General features: G+C 38.7%; 1 long non-coding RNA gene across 1 annotated transcript; it reads left to right on the forward strand.

The window, feature by feature from the left end:
• The first annotated feature begins 688 nt into the window (after positions 1–688).
• LOC131982936 (uncharacterized) lies at positions 689–10,524 on the forward strand. Its single transcript, XR_009395437.1, has 3 exons — positions 689–909; positions 4,259–4,333; positions 10,471–10,524. It is a non-coding gene; the product is annotated as an uncharacterized LOC131982936 (long non-coding RNA).
• Positions 10,525–18,053: the final 7,529 nt, after the last annotated feature.

Raw genomic sequence — 18,053 nt, forward strand, 5'->3', positions numbered from 1 at the left:
AAAGGACTGTTCGAATGTCAAGGACCCTCAGAATTCTACTGAGGACAGAGTACTTCTTTTGGGGAATTTCCAAAGATGCATGTGTGTATCCTGCACCTGCCTTGTGCACACTCCGCTTTTTCAAGAGTTTTGCCACTTAGCAAATCAGCCTTTAAGTACATGACCACCACTAGGGCTGGGTCGAACCTTTCAATTTGATTAGATTTTGATTCTTTCGGTCACAATTCAATTCTATATCGATTCGATTCGATATTGATTTAAATTCTTCGATATCGATTCAATAATAAGTAGAATTACACAAATAATTAATCAGAGTACCTGTTTATCATTTTAAAATTATTATTTATTTTCATGCCCATATGAACAGCCATGGTCTAATTCATAGCATTGTTGAGCAATAACACATCTGAATCGATATTGAATTGGGAAAAAATATATTGCAATGCATTGATGAATCGATATTTTTACTCACCGCTAACCACCACCTACTGGACTTGAGTGTGCTAGTAGCTTAGCCTTTGCGCATGATGTATAAAAGTATTTCTTCCTCCATTTCAACAAAATATGTTGAAAAACACTGATGCCAAAACCTGATCCATGTCGTGCTCTGGTTTCTAATTGTAACGCTGAATTGAACGTAGAACCAGATCAATGACGCACACCTCCGCGCCTGTTCCATTTGTGTTTCATTACAATGAATCTTTCCTCGTCTCTGTAGGACCCGACTCACAAGAACGTGTCCTATCAAGGAAGCATCCTTGATGTTGGGAAACAGCAACAGTTTGGAAACACTTCAGATGAAGCACAAATCTCACCTCTGTTTCACTTGATGAGGCTGGAGGGTAGAAAACATGCTTCTTGATGGTTGATAAGAACTTTGCAGTGGGGGATTTTTTCCCCCCACAAGAGGTAACAATGAGTCCCTTCCACACTTCATCACAAGTCCCAAGGTGCCATTATTTTTTAAATTCAGGAGGGGAAATAGTGTTCTGGTTAAAATAGCAAGATTTGGCAGAAAGGGCAACACCATGGCAGAAAAATCTCAATCTGGCTGTACTCCAATGCCTCCACCATCTCATTTGAAGTGCACATAACATAATGAACCATATAAACGGGGACACAGGCGTCCCCTGTCGGACAGCATCTCCTGGAAGAGGCTCAAAATGTTCCACTTGGTTGCTCATACGATAAATTAAATAAATTAACAGAAGTAGCCTGGCAGTATGAACAATGAAAAAACGGATTGAGAAAAGATCAAATCCTGCCATCCTTCTCACCACCGACTCAATTTCAGACCACAGAAATGTGTAAAGGGTAATCTAAAGCACACTGAGGCTCTTCCAGTAACATTTTGCTTCATAGAGGACTGACATGAAGCTATAGGCTCGCTAACTAACAAATGGACATAATGTATATATATATATTTCAACTAATGTGAAAGTGTGAAGGATGAATGGAGTAATGTAGGAGCACACATTCCATGGCACAATTGTTTTTTTCTCTTGGGTGCAACAACACTGTGACCAAGACCTGCTGAGATAAAGATATAACCACATAATGTCAGGACATGTGTAGCTCTAATGCACTGCAGTCTGCCTGCAAATCACAGGAGAATTTATAGCCTAGCGTGAGTGCAGTTGCTTTACTTTCCCGCGCTACAGAAATTGCTGTTAAAATGCTCAACTTGGCAGCTCCAGCTTGTCTTTTACCTTTGCAAAGCCGTTGGCAGAAATGGCATGCAATTTCCCCCATGAAGACAGCCAGAGTGACTTCAAGTCTCCTTTGGACAAAACAATTTTCTGTAATGAAGAAAACTGGGCACCTCGCTAATCTAGTACCTCTCCAAAGAGTCGCACTGGTGGGATTGTGTGATGCCTTGTGTAGACCCCTCTAAATGACATAAGAAGTGGCTCCATTATAGATCTATAAGTCAATGCAACCCCAGCTCAGCCTTTGACAAACACAAATTGGCAAGCCATTTGGCGGCCCCTTTTCCCTCATTACATATGTATTTATTTCAGCAGCTTCTCTTTTCATGCTGTCTGCTCCTGTCAGAGCTTGTGCATTGGTGTGCATCAATAACAGGAACATTTCTGACTCGGTGCTGATAGCAATACAGCAACCAGAGGGAGAAAGATACAGACAGAGAGAGACGGGGATAGAGAAGAAAGCTCTAAGGTAGCGACAGACTGACAGACATAGACATAGATGCAGTCAAAGGGAAGCTAAAAGCAGTGAGAATACTCTTAATTATTAGTGGATCACTAATTTATTAGTTAAAACAATTTTTAGCAGTTTTGTTCTCTTACTGAGAAATAAAGCATGTTGAGGTTGCTTCTGGGAAACTGGCAATAATCCTAAATATCTAGAACACAATATAGCCAACTGCATTGCTACTCAGCCTTATTGTCTACTACACATCATGCTCGTACGAGAAAGCAATACCCATGTTTCTGAATGGATTAGTATGCTTATAACTTCGCTGCTCTGTAGCCTTGCCCATGTTCTAATCATTGCTGAAAAGCCAATTCCAGGCAGGCGGAGCGGTTTACACATGATCACACAAAGTCAGAGACAGAGACTTGGAAACATTTGAAACAAAACCATCATTTTCAGATTAAAGTGCAGCTATCATTTGAGGGTGTTTACGCCCACATTGGGTGAACTCTATACAAAATTATAGCACTGTCGTAGTCCTGCTGCACTGTTGATAATATTATGCACGTGATCTATTCGCTGTCATTGGATACTTGTGTTCTAGTGAGGAATCATTTGGTGGAGGAATCAGTCTGTCATTTGTTATATAGGCTGTGAGGGACTGTCAAAGTTGCATATAGCCGTAGTCAGGATAAGGAGCTTGATTTATAGAGAGGCAGCTATGTGCTTGTAATGTAATAGAGAAGTAACAACACAGATTTAATTTATTTGACTACATGAATAAGAAACAGCTCTAACGAGCTAATAGATGGCTGATTAATACACTAGTAGTGTGTGTGTGTAGCTTGTTAAAGGCTGATATATAAATCAACTAAAACAGTTTGAGGTAATGTTTGGGTTTTCCATGTCTAATTAAATTACTGATAAGCCAGAACATATTAACATATTAATATTAAGTTCAATGTGTTTAGTCTGCAGTTGATATCAACATTGAATTCACTCCGGCAGCCTTCAATTCATAGAGGTTGTTGTTATAAAAATCCTTTTGAATTATTGTTTTTTTATGTTCTGTAGATTCGTCGTGTCTTCACACCATGTTTCTGTGTGGAAATCCATTTTTTTCTGTTGAATAATATTAAGCAGGTGATATATACTCACCCTTAAGAAGAAATCTGAAAGAGATTTATTTGCAGTAAAAGCATAAAGCCACTAATTCATCATATCTAATTCATCAAAAACCAAACAAGTTTTCCAACCCATGTGAACACAGAGGAGCAAAGTCCCTCCCCTTTCAGTGGACCACCGTGGGACCTTAAGTTGGAAAAAAAAGTATGCTAGCTAATGCAGAAAAAACATTTTACTGTTTGAATTATACCATGAATTACACACAGAAGTTACATTGCACGTATAACTTAAAATCACATTGTTGATTTCTGGTTTCACACAGGGCACATCCTTATTTGTTTGACCCATTTTTTTTTTTTCGGTATCTACATTTCCATTAAACATTAATCATTACACTAGGGATGTTGCCAAACAATAAAGGTGAATATGGGTCCTAAAAAGCTGCTGTGCAAATGATGTATGGATTATTTTATTGTGGACATTCTGTCAAAAAATCTGTCTTATGTTGCATTTTCATGTTGAAATGGCTCAAAATATAGTCCAATACTGTGTCTTTTCCTTCAAACTTTTTCTAAGTAAATTTATATAAGGATTCCAGTGAATCAAGTGAATGTCACCATAGTAGTGACTGCAATCAGTGATCTCAAATGTGTTTATATTTCATCTAAATAAACAAATAATTCCATATAAATACTGTGCTTGCTTTGTGACCAGTGTTACTGAGTTTCTGTCGGTGATAAGTCCGCGGTGACTGTGGCTAAACCCATCTTGGCCTTGGCTTTGTGTGTTTCTGAATGATGCCCTCTCTTTATCTTCATTCCTGTACAACTGCTTGAGAATACTATGGCTTTCAGCCACATATCAAAGAAAAAGCTTTTCTCTAAGTAATCACTTGCAAGACAAATGGCTGGCATTGAGACATCTTACATCCCTGTCTAATTAATGACTCCCTTCTTTCCACCCTGTAATAATTCAGCATGAAGGACAATAAATAAATGGTGCTGCCAAGGCCCAGGTTTTGTCTGGAGAAGAAGGAAGGTTTCAATTAAAGGTAAGGCTTTGAGCCCATATTTACCTAAAGTTTTTCACATCTGTTTCAGTTATATTGTGTCTTAATGTCAAGGTGTTTGCTGTCAAGTTCCTCTTGTACTGGGACAAAAGGTGCTTTCTTAACCTTTTATGAGAAACTTTTAGTCTGCTCCTTTTTGGGAAGCAAAGTAAATAAGTTCAAACTAAGATTGAAAATCTTAAGAGGCTGATAAACCTCCCCACTATGAAATAATAATGCAAATGACGTACCCAAAAGATATTTAAAGTCAACACAAATTAGAGCAGCACAAAAACTAAATCTGGATGCAGAGCAAGGAATTAAATTAATGAACCGAGTGCAAGTGGGCGTTGCGTTTACTCTGAGTTTGTTTGTGTGGGTTTGTATTCACAGAAAGTTTGAGGAGTGACAGGTGTGGTTGTGTTTCCAAACTATTTCACTTGTGAATAAATATTTAAGCCTCCAAGTTCAAAAGGAATCAAACAAAATGTCATCAATGGTTAGCGTTGATTGGTATGAAAAGCAAAGCACAGGAATTCTCAGGTATCCCTCCTGCTGTCAAAGCAACATAATGTAAAAACCCACAGTGGAGGTGGATTGCCCAAAAAAATTGATCGTGTCCTATTAATACAAGTTGAATCCAGAAGTTTTACCCTGTTCTTTTGTGTGGTACCTAAACCGTCCTGTTACCCTAACCCTAACCCTACAAAAAGAATGTGTTAAAGAGGATCCTGGTGTTAGGAACAGTGATTGTTTTAACGGCAGTTGTCACACGTCACACAACTTTAAGCTTTAACTTTACCGTTGGTTCTGTTACATGGTTAAGTGACGTTGCATTATGTGTTGTTGCACAACATAACAACGTCAGGATATATTTTCCTAAACCCAACTAAGTAGTTTTGTTGCCAAAACATAAGTGCATGGTTCTGTGGATCCTAAACCTCACCTCGTAGTTATTATATTGACATCAAATTGTCTTGAAGAAGATCTTTTACTAGCGATTGAGACCATATTGTTATCCTAAAAAAAAATTCTGAGGTATTAAATCAAGTGAGAAGTTTTAAAATTTTGCATTGAAATAAATGGACAGATTTTTTTGCAGTCAAACTTAGCACCCCCTGCTGGAATTTTCGGTAGAATGCAGGCTTAAGGCACTTCCTGGTTTGCCTCCTTGCTCAGACCCGGAAGTTGCCGCCTGGTGGAAACAACTATAGACAGACGACCTATTATATCATTTTGGTATGATGACTTGTTTGAAAGTTTAAAAAAACGTTTTCATGCTCATGTTTCCCTAACCCTAACCCTACAAAGGAATATGTTAAAGAGGAACCTGGTGTTAGGAACAGTGATTGTTTTAACGGCAGTTGTCACACGTCACACAACTTTAAGCTTTAACTTTACCGTTGGTTCTGTTACATGGTTAAGTGATGTTGCATTATGTGTTGTTGCACAACATAACAACGTCAGGATATATTTTCCTAAACTAAGTAGTTTTGTTGCCGAAACATAAGTGCATGGTTTTGTGGATCCTAAACCTCACCTCGTAGTTACTCTTAAAAATGGTCACGGTCATATGTTTCGCTTTGAGAGTCGTTAGCCGTGTTTACATTAAAGTCTAATCGAATTTTGAAGCTACATTTTGAAATTGTGTTGAATTTGCTTTACAGAAAATGCAAATTAGGGACGTTTCCATCAACTGGTTTGAATCAAATAAACAAAGTTGCATAAATGTACTTTTGTCAGAAGATGGCATTGTAATTTATTGCTGTAGGCTAATCTGTCAGTAAACAGTAGAAGAAGAGACTGTGCGAGAGAGAGAAAACAGTAGAAGAAGAAAAGATTGAGCAAGAGAGCAAAAATAATTCGAAAAAATACAAAATCCACCTTAAGCGAATGTAAAAATGTTTTATATGCATTTCCATTAATTTTTTTAATACAAATCTTCAAAATGCACATTGATGGAAACCATATGAATGACTGTATATAAATAATGGACTCACCGTGACGTCACCCATTGGTTTGTGGAAGACATTTTATACTGAACAAAACGTTCAAATAAACTGTCATTAAGTGAAGATACAGTGTGAAAGGGTCAAAATTATGAGACCAAACTGCTAAATGTCCTTTTTTATATCTATATAACGTTATATTTATTTCATTGACACAGTGCCATGGATACGCATTCCTCTGCTTCTCTCCTGATGACGGCTCGCCAAAGGTAGCCCCGCCCCAAGTCATATGATTCTTTATCTTCTATTTTCTTCTAAATGGGGCCATTATTAGAACTATTGACATCAAATTGTCTTGAAGAAGATTTCTTTACTAGCGATTGAGACCATAGTGTTGTCTAAAAAAAAATTCCTGAGGTATTAAATCAAATGAGAAGTTTTAAAAATTTGCATTGAAATAAATGGACAGATTTTTTTTGCAAACTTAGCACCCCCTGCTGGAATTTTCGGTAGAATGCAGCTTAAGGCACTTCCTGGTTTGCCTCCTTGCTCAGACCCGGAGGTTGCCGCCTGGTGGAAACAACTATAGACAGACAACCTATTATATTATTTTGGTATGATGACTTGTTTGAAAGTTTAAAAAACATTTTGATGCTCCTTTGCAGTGGGTTATTATTGTGTCCCTGGAGTATATTTCTGCAGGTTAGTAGGCTTCTTCCCAGACACAGGAAGTACAGGAGGCGAGTGATGCTGAAATATCTGTGGCAGCCTAATAAATGAAGAGTGGGAACTGCTAGAAAAAAAACAAAATTTAATTATATGTGACCTCCTGTATTCACAGACGAAGCGTCCTACCGTAAGCGCACCCTCTGAGCTAATGAGGAATGTCGCCTGCTATTTTCTTCCTCGCCATGTTCAAAGTGCTTTCTCAACCTCACCTCTCACCTTCTCAGAAGCTTCAGCCAATTAGGACGGAAAACAAGGTTAATATTTCATAACTCATTCCCTGAGAGGAATCCTAACCATGTCCGGACGTTTGGCAATGTGCTTCTCTTGGATTCCTTCGCCGCCACGTACCACCCTTAGGAGATGACATTCGTGGAGGTGATTTAGCTTGAAATTCTTGTGAGCTGTTTTCTTAAAATCTGATGCAAGAGCAAACGGAACCATGGCAACACAAATTCTGAATGTAATGCAACAAAATAAGACAAAGCAGGGCCCAGACAGGCTACTGGTCAGACGATCCTGCCATGGAAAAACATGCAAAGGTGTTCAGACATGTGAGATGAGATGTGAAATAACCAAAACTGCTGGCAGAAAATAGTTTTCACTTAGGCTCCCATCATTCATATAAAAAGCTGAAATGGAGAATACGTTTTCAGGGCCTTTAATCAAACCTTCCCTGGTAAAAATAAATCTAAAAAAGTCAGCCATAACAGCATAAAAAATATGAGAAAAGATTAGCAAGTAACAAATAAGGCGGAGTACAGTAAAGAGCTGTGTATTGCTATCACATGCTATCTAGAACACCTATCATCTCCTCCCATTATATTCCATTAAAGCTTGGGTATCTCCACACCAACAACCAAGACACAAATCACAGCAGACCATCTGTCTGTCATCATACTGTGCCCCGAGGCTGATGCTGTGTCCTCCTGTTAAAAGACCTTCCCAAAGCAAATATTTCCAATAGTAAAACACAGGGGAGCTTCTCTAAAAGCCTGTGGAACGCATCCAAAAGCACTGTCCCTCCGTCCTGTGTCTGTCTAAACGATATGAACTGTAGAGTTAGCTGAATCCATTCTGATGCTGTCAGCTATAGACTGAAGCACTGAGCCATAAGCCTCATGTGGCTGGAGGGAAGCTTGATTAAACAAAACAGAAAACACAGCAAGGGACTTTAAATGTAAATTTCTGTTACATTTCAATCATTTTGAAACAGTGCTTCTCATGCTCGGCACTGATATCACTGTTGTTCTGAATTTTCCTTTCATCCATATAGAGGCTGTGCAGCTGCTTTATAGCTACCCTGCCTATTCACGGGTGGCCTCGGGAGTATTGCCTGTGTACAGATATTCAGACATAACAAGATGACTAGCTTGTGACAAATGATAACACTGATAATGCAAGACTAGCTTAAAAGTGCCCATAATACATTATCAAGCTGGTGACGTGTTAAACCACCTTTTATGGTCTGACTGGGATGCACATAAACTGCAAATAAATAACATGTCTGTTCAAGCCTCTGACAAGGTTTCAGAAAAATATAGATACATAGATAGAGCTACAGACAGTCACTTCCCAGTGCTGTATGCAGTTCAGATTGAAAAGATACTCAGAACATTAAAAAAGCAACAAAGCCTTCTTCAACACAGCATGATTTTCTACATTTTCTAAGTCGCAGTTACAGCAAAATAGACGAGAAAAGATGCCATCACTACAAAACTTTGACCCTTTACCAGTGTGTTTTCAGGTCATGAAAGTTAATTGTAACATTTTGGTCACCTAGAAATATTCGGTCCTGAGCAGGTTGTTCATTTTGAATTATTAATGCACCTTGCTAACCAAGCTAGTTATCTAGCCATCACGTTAGCTGATAATAAAGCGTCCTCCTCCCCAGCTCCATCCCTCATTCATATATTGTCACAACAAAATGGTGACGGCCTAAATGCAAAACCCAAGGCTCAGTGAAGGCTGGGGGTGTGCTGTGCAATAGTTTTTAACAACCATCCCACTTGACACAAATTGCAGGATACCAGTGCTTTGTGTTATTTAATACCAAACAACAATATATATATATATATATATATATATATATATAAAAACAGAATAATGCACAAACACACATATATAGGGTTTGTATATATATCTATATATATCTATATATATATATATATCTATATATATATATATATATATATATATATATATATATATATATATATATATATATATATATATATATGTATGTTACTCACAAGTTATTTTTTCCATTGAGAGCATTGTCAAAGCATCCAGGCACTCCTGTGTCATGGTGTTGCTCAGGAAGGTTTTGATCCTCTTCATGGTAGAGAAGCACCTCTCTGCTGCTGCTGTTCTCATGGGACATATGATATGAAACATACAAACAGAAAACATACATCACATATCAGAATAATAAATGTGCAGTTCTTATATTATTTCCCAAGAATTTAAGAAGGTAGACAGTGAAAAATGAAGGGTAATTTTACAAATCACATGTTTACACATTAACAAATACAAATATATGTACATTATATTCAGTGGTGGAGAGTAACTAAGTACATTTACTCAAGTACTATACTTGTACTTTAATGTAACTTTATACTTCTACTCCCCTACATTTAAAAAAAAATTAAACCTCATAACAGTATATTAAGTACTTTAAATTAGCCCAGTAAAATGCTGCTTACATAAATGCATCAATAATAACAATCCAAAAATACATTTGGAATATAAAAAAAAATCTGAGGCTACAAAACTGGAATCCACAAACCAATGTGTGACATCTCAGTGTCTACATTCACCTCCTTTATACAGTACTGTATGTTAACACTTGTAGCCATCAGCTGTTGGTCTCCAACATGGCTGGCAGCCAATCATAATGTGTCTCAGTAGTAAAACATTGTTCCTTTGGAAAAGCCAATTTATGCCATTATGTTCCTCGCAATTTGGGTATAAACAGAACTATTATGTAGAGATCACTGCAGAGAAAAACAATACTTACTCAAGCTAAACTGTGCTTTCATAGTACAATCTACTATTAGCTGTTAGCAATAAAAGGCAAAACCTGCTGCTTTAGGATTTGTATGGGATCTCACTTACCCAGTTCTGAAGCTCAGTCGAACCTTATAGCTTGCAGAACAATTGCCGTCATTAGACAGTATAGCTTTGTCTTTTATTGTTTTGTATAAATAAATCGATATTCAAATAAGCCAGGATTTCAATAAAAAAAAATATTTTTTGGCCAATTTTAAAATATATATATTTATGTTTGCTTTATACTATTCCATACAATTTTCTCCTCCATATGCATCTATTTTCATTTATGGTTTTTTCCCCTCAATATTTACTGATTCTGTTTTTATTGCACAGTATTGTTTGTAAGTCATATCTGCACAATCCATATCTCAGTTTCCTAAAGGATCATACTGCTCTCTTTTGACTGTCCAGCCTCCTTCATCTCCATCTCTTCTTCATGAGTGGAGTGGATCTAACGGGTAAATCAATCAGGGATCAGAGCTTTCACCTGGATTCACCTGAGCAGGCTGATTGATGGGGACACTAGCTGCTCCTGATATCCTCATATTTTGTCCACACCGAAGACTCGCCCTGCTGGGCCCTCACCGCTGCTCTCCGTGTAAAGTGTATTTGGGCTGAAGGGTGATGGATGTTGGAGGCTTTTAAATGGAAGAAGGAAGGAGATGAGGACAAATGAGCAAGGGAAGAAGAGAAGGAGACGAGGACAGATGAGCAAGGAAGATGAGAAGAAAGGGAGGGTTACAGAGGAGGAAGGGGAACCGGAAAGTGCTGAACCAGCTGTTTTCACACATGTAGAAGTTGGTTGTGTGTGTGTGTGTGATAAAATGTTGGCCAGCATCCGGATGCAGCTAGTACCTCCCCATCCCAACACCAGCTCCACAACCACCACCCTCCACCTCCCCCATCAGGCTGATTAATAGTGAGAAGAGCCAGATGCATTCCTCTCCCTGCAGAGAGGTCGGGCATATGGCAGAGTGGAGAGCTGAGCTGCAGAATTATCATATCAAACCTAGTTTCCCTCGAACACTCGGGGGAGCAAGCATCGTAGCCACTGATTCTGGTGGGAAAAAAGCAAGTATTATGAAGATCAAGGTGCTCAACCCGTCTCTGACAACCACTGTTAGCTTTGAGATTATGGATTTTTTTTTTTGGTTAAAGCCCTGCCGGACCTTTTCATCTTCCTCACTATATCTGTCCTTACACCGGTCGTGATGTAAATTATGCACGGAGCAGCAAGGCCAATTTCCCAAATGTTAAAGCCTGTAACCTTCGAGGCATTGTCCTGACCTCAGTTATACGCTGAAACTCAGCGACTGGTGGCTGCAGATCTGGGAGGGTTGTAGAAAGTATGCCAATGAGGCAGCAGGGACACTTAGCGGCTAGCGAGACCAGTACAGCGAGTGTCACCCTTTTTATCTTTGTAGCAGCCTGTCTTGAATTGTGTCTTGTCAAAGGTTTGCTGAGTTTTAATCTGCACAAGCCCTCACAAGTACTACTATCTATATACTATATACAGGTTAAGAGTCTGGGTGTCATCCTGGACAGTACACTATCCTTTCAATCCCACATCAACAGCATTCAGCCGCTCTGCTCCCCGCCTCTGGAACTCACTCCCACCCCAACTCAGGAACATTGACTCACTCCCCCATTTCAAATCACTACTCAAAACACATCTGTTTAAAACTGCTTATTCCGTCTGATGACTTTTACCGTGTCCAATATATCTATTGTATTGTATTGTTATTAATTCTGTGTATTTTATTGTATTTTATTGCTGTTTCTTTTCTATCCTTTTGTACGGTGTCCTTGAGTGCCAAGAAAGGCGCCTCCAAATAAAATGTATTATTATTATTATTATTATTATTATGCTACTATTATATCAACTACTATCATACATTCAAATCCAGAGTGACTACGTTTTAAACTTGTTGACCAAGTTAACTGCAAAGGGCTCCCACTACAGAACAAGGTCTTTAATTCATAGTTATTTTAGGTTGTGTAACTCAACTTCCTGTGTATAGCTTGTGCATTGCTATAGCACATGCCTCACACTTAACGTCACTTATGTAACTACCTCACCTCCGGTAGTTACGTTCATTTATTTTTTAACTATCTTTTGCTTCACCTTACTATATAAACCACATACACCACCCTTGTTTTCTTCTATTTATTGTTCATTTTAATGCCTGGTACACCTTAAGTTATATTTGTTTGGACAAATATAATGATAACAACAAAACTAGATCACAAAAGTTAAATTTAAGAGCTGATAACAAGCCATTTTCCATGGGTTTCTTGATACTGAGTGTGGTCATTATCAAGAAAACCATGAAAAATGGCTTGATATCAGCTCCTAAATTAAACTATTATGAGCTGTTTTTGTTGTTATCATATTTGTCCAAACAAATGTAACTTTAGTTGTATCAGGCATTAAAAATGAACAAGAAAGAAGAAGACTGTATTCCTATTTCCCCTAACCTAATGCAAGTAGTTTTGATCTCCTGTTGGGGGTGGCGCTACATTTAAAGATGCTCCTATGCGTCGTATTAAAGTGTAGGAACAAAAGACCTATGTATGGTTCTGAGGACTTGTTGGGTTAAACAGTATAAATTGCTCGCTAATGTCAGCATACTTACTTGAGATGGCAAATTACTGTTAACTTTTAAGTGAAAAACACTTTGATCCAACCAGTTTAATTTGTAGGCTATATATATAGTATAGTCTCATATATGTAGAAGATTGTAGAAAATGTAATTGGCACTGAGATTTGTATGTGATAAACTGAGATATAATTAGTGCATCCAATTGAGAGCAAGCTCTCAAATGAGTCTCAATATGATACCAACAACTGCATGCATTACCTCAATTATGACTCAGTTTATCACATACAAATCTCAGTCCCACTTTTAAATGTTCAGTCTCACAGTAATCACGCTGTGAGTTCTCTAGATTTTCTACCAGCTCAAAGAAAAATGAGAAGTGGTTTGTGTATACTGTTTTTCATGGCGTGAACACCAACATGAGTTGTCGGAGTTCAGTTACCCTCCGGTGTGTTTTAGAGTCGGTTAAACACTGAATATTAAGGGGAGAAAATGAGCTTTCTTTTAAGTTTCGGAAGCATTTGATGACAGGTCATTACAATTATTGGGGGATGGGACAGATTTCCATGTGACCTCCCCGTCCCCCGCGACGATTACACGCTTGATTACATGCTAATATATTACTGTGGATAACGCTGAAATTCTCCAAAATATCAATTACGTTTCTGATGAGGACTGAAGTTTAATTTCAGTGCCGCTCTCACTTGGGACCACAATATTAATGCTGCAGATCCCACATGCATCAACAGAAAGACTGCTGTTTTGTCAAACCATGAAGATCAACAGATTGAGTTTAGTTCCATAGGTTATATATAATTAATCTTCATTAGATAATGCAGCTCAAGAGCTTGCCTGTTAGTTTATTCTGTCTTTGAAGGTCCTCTGCGGTTCAGAGGCCCACCTCACTCTCATTAGTACATCTCATTCAAATTGCATGTTGTCTAGAATCCCTTGTGATTAGCATAGCAAAGATACTTAGCAAAGTTCTGCATAAGTAACTTTTGGACATCATTAATATATGCATTACAACGGCAAGTTCCCTCTTTAATATGTAAGCTCCTTTTTGGGGGCAAAAATTCATACATAATTAGAAACAGGATTCTGCAATTTGTAGCAGCTAATTACACCTTTTTGCCTGAGTGAGGATGGTTAGAGAGCAGTGCTGCCGGCTCCCTCTGTGCTCCGTGGCAGTGAGGAAAGCCGACTTCTCAGTTTGTATCGGCCACCGAATGACAGACAGCTGATTGGGGAGTCTTCTGCTGTTGCCGGACCGCTGGAGCTGTGGGAGCCTGCTCTGTTTGTGCCAGACAAGACAGGACTGTGTTTTAAGGAGTTAGAATAAAGAAGCGGGTTACAAGGGGACAAAAATGTACCAAAAGAAAAAAAAAACCCATCCAGGACAAGATAAGAGAGAGCCGAGCTGGAGTTGAGGTAGTCCAATCACAGCAGCACTTTAGGGGGAGTCTTCCTCGTCGCTCCTTGTTGGGAGAAACACATTTAATGTTTCAGTTTGTTTGGGCATTTTATTCCCTGGAGGTCTAATTTAGAACGAAGCGATCTGATTAGCCTGACTTCCCAGGAGCCTCTCTCATGGGAGCCACCGCCAAGGGCATCACTTGAATCGGAATCAGAAGATGCAGAGACAAATTATGCTTCTTAAAAAAGGAGATGTTTTTCTAATCTTTTTCCTCCAGACCCAGATCTGGGGTGATCCTCCTCTCTGGCCTATTGCTGTTCAAGGAGACATTTCCTCTGAACATATTCCTCCTGCTTCCATTAACACAGTCCCACAGTTACAGTCCTACAGTTAGAGAACACAATGTCCATGCACTGCAAACTAGATTTTTGATGACGTGAATAGACTGTGATGCACATATATAAATGCATGCCCTGTATATGTCTTCCTTAAAAATGCCTTTCTGTGTATCTGCTCACATGACATTTTGCAAACCCGCCAATGTTCTTGCAAATATATTTTTGCAAATGCATATGAAATGTTATAATCTCAGCTTTTTCGCTCAATAAATTTTGCCTTTGCTTGTAAAACCATCATACAGCATATATTAATATTCAATAGAATGTTCAAATAGCATACATATTTTAAGTCTTCATCTCACTACCTCTTTTAATGCTGCAATCAAAATTCAATGTTTTTTTTATTTTTAGCCAATTGCATGTGTTTACACAGATATTCCAGTCTCATAGTGTTCTATTTTAGTTTATGTTTTAATTTTATGTGCTACATCTTACTGAAGCCCTGACAGGCAAGAGAATAAAATATTTATTATGGTGAACCACTTTTAAGGTCTGATCGAAACTGTTTTCTCTTCTGTGTTTATGACATAAGAACATGTTTAAAAAATATTGTTTTCCCATCTGTTATACAGGTGGAAAACATGTTGTGACAGGTAAAACATTTTTTTGCCAGGATCATTCTTCTAAGTTACTTTTCTTTCCGATGCAATCTCACGAGAAGGCGTACAAATAGTGCACCACTCTTAAGGACATTTTGTCTGTCATGTCTATGCAAAATACGGAACCCCAGACAAGACATGGTAAAAAAAAAATTAAATTGTGGCCACGAAATAGCTATAACGTACGCACAAATTAGTATTTCGTGGCCACAATTTAGTATTTTGTGGCCACAAATTAATATTTCGTGCGCACGTTATAGCTATATTGTGGCCACAATTTAATTATTTTTTTTACCATGTCATGTCTGGGGCTCCGTAGCAAAACATGAATGCCTTTAGCTCTATTTAGAACATCGGGTGGCAGTGCACTTCAGCCCCTTGTGGTCAATATGAGTATTACAACAACAAATTAACCTGTTTTCTGATAATAAAAAAACTAAACTTAAGAGCAGGTGAGAAAAGGTTTAACTTCCTTTGTCAAAAACACAAGATAAATTAAAATGGATAAGATTAGACTTAAAAATGTCTCCCTCACTTACCTGTCAGGTCTTCATTAGCACCTTCTTCACCTCCGATACCTCATTTTCCAAGGGCGCTAACAAGTAAAACCCTGATTCCTAAAAAGATGGGATGTTCTATAAATTAATAGAATACAATAATTTGATAATATTTTTTTTAAATGTATTCCTTACACATCTGTGAAGGCACCATTAATGCTGAAAGGTACACTTTGAAACTGCATATGCCATCCAGACAGCGTCTTTTCAAATGACGTCCCTTCTTTTTTCAGCAAACCATATTCCACATAAGCCACATTCTGCACATGGCCTCACTGCAGTCCAGACCTGTCTCCCATTGAAAAAGTGTGGCACATTATGCAAAATTTGACAACGGAGACCTGAACTGAAGACATATATCAGGCAAACATGGGAAAGAATTTCACTTTCAAAACTTTAACAATTAGTGTCCCTAATGCTTACTGCGTGTTGTTGAAAGTAAAGGTCATGTAACACAGTGGTAAACATGCACCTGTCCCATATTTTGGAAACATGTTGCAGGCATCAAATCCAGAATGAATATAAAGCTAATTAGTTTAAACATTAATTATATTGTTTTTGTACAATATCCAATTGAATATATGTCAAAAATGATTTAGCAAATGTCACACTCGCTTTATTTGCACCTTAAACACCATCCCAGCTTTTTTCGTAAATAGGGTTATGTATTTACACTTTGGTTGTGTTATTCAAAATAGGAATTATTTTCTAACCATTGCAGTGAAATTGTTTTAAACCGTAGTTTAAACAAGGTCGTTATCTCAAACCTACACTGAGCACTTCTGCCTCCCAGCAGGGCCCTAAAGCTTTCAAAGGTATTACAGCTGAGCACTCGAGTCAATGCAAATATGTTTTTGTGTTCTGCCTCGTGGGAGTATTTGTGTGTTGTTGTGAAGTGATCTTAATGTCACCGTGCGTGGCTGAAGAGATTGTTTTCTACAGCGCCGTACACAGAGCTCACCAAATCCTGATGTCTATTCATGAGCAACAAGCTGACAAGGACATGATTGAACACGCTGTATGTGTGAATACGTGTGTGTGTATCTGCAGCATTGTACATAAAAGCTGCATTATGTTTTGCAGAAAGACAGAGTAGACGACGAGCAAGCCGGGGCAGGATATAGTGTGATGAAACTGAAGCACCGCAGCTGGAGTGATTGCATGTGTGTGTGTATACCGTGCAGTATGTGATGCATGATGGAGATGTCAACGAGAAGTGTGGCTATCAATCAGGAGCCATGATTAATATGATCATGGTATTCTTTGGAGCTAAATGGCCTGTAGGACGGCGTTAATCTACCTGTCAGTTTCTGTTGGTTTTCCCCAGCTACGATGCCGACTGTCAGTTTGATATTTGTTTTGTTTTTCTGTTTATCCTGTTACTGCTGAATCATTTAACTGAGTAACAACTGTATCGCCGCCGCGAATCGTTGTTCTGGGCTTGGTGCGGTTAGTAATGCTCTCATGCTCCTCTCTCCTCTGCCTCTCCCTCACTCACACACTCACACGCTGGTGTGCACACAAGCCCTTCCACTTTTCCACCTGGTGTGGGAATATAAATGATCAATTTCCCAAGCTGAAGTAGAAATGCTCATAGAGGAAAATTAAATCCCATGCCTGGGGCTGATGGGATATTCATCTCTCCTGTTTTATCTACTGCTTTCTTCCTTCAGCAGTTGGCACATTTTCCATCAGTGGCATTCTCCTTCAATCAGTTGCACTGTGTGTGTACACCCAGACACAGTGCTCCCCTCTCATAGCAAGTCAGGGTTTTTTAATTTAATAGATGCACCTCGGAACCCAGACGAATTTAAAGGGAGGCACAACAGTGCAATCACACAACTTCTCTTCCATGCCAAGGAGAAAGGAAAAAAAAATCAAGATGTTTTCTTAATTTCCTCAAAAAGGTGTGCTGATTTGTTGACTGGAGGTGAAGACAACTCAGTCCTAATTGGTTCAGGCAGTTCAAGGCACGTAAACAGTTGCTCATCTTGTTAAGAGAGACACTCCACTGCTTTTAGCCTGCACGATCGGTGATGATCAATTGCTGATTCGATCACAGTCATCGGCAGATCGCCTGCGAGTAATTACGCCCCCTGCTATTGGAAAACATGATTGTGTCTTTGTGTGCTGTTGTGTTCAATGTAGTCGGCTATAGTTTTCTTTGTGTAATTTTGATTTTATCTCCAAAGACAGTGACAGCTGTCAGTACCAGCAGGTAGTTCAGGTGATGGAAACCCATTCCTCTCTCCTCTGTGTCCTATCGATAGAAAGTTGTATTGACTGGCTCGCTGATGTGAAGGGAATTGAACAACAGGAGGCTGGAGGAGTCGGCGGATGTCCAGGGCCCTCTGGATTCATCAGCAGAGCTGACTGTCAGACGCCTAGTGATTCTACTAGCAATCAATGAGCCCTTTAAGTAA

The sequence above is a fragment of the Centropristis striata genome, chromosome 2, assembly GCF_030273125.1.
Source record: "Centropristis striata isolate RG_2023a ecotype Rhode Island chromosome 2, C.striata_1.0, whole genome shotgun sequence".
Lineage (NCBI taxonomy): Eukaryota > Metazoa > Chordata > Actinopteri > Perciformes > Serranidae > Centropristis > Centropristis striata.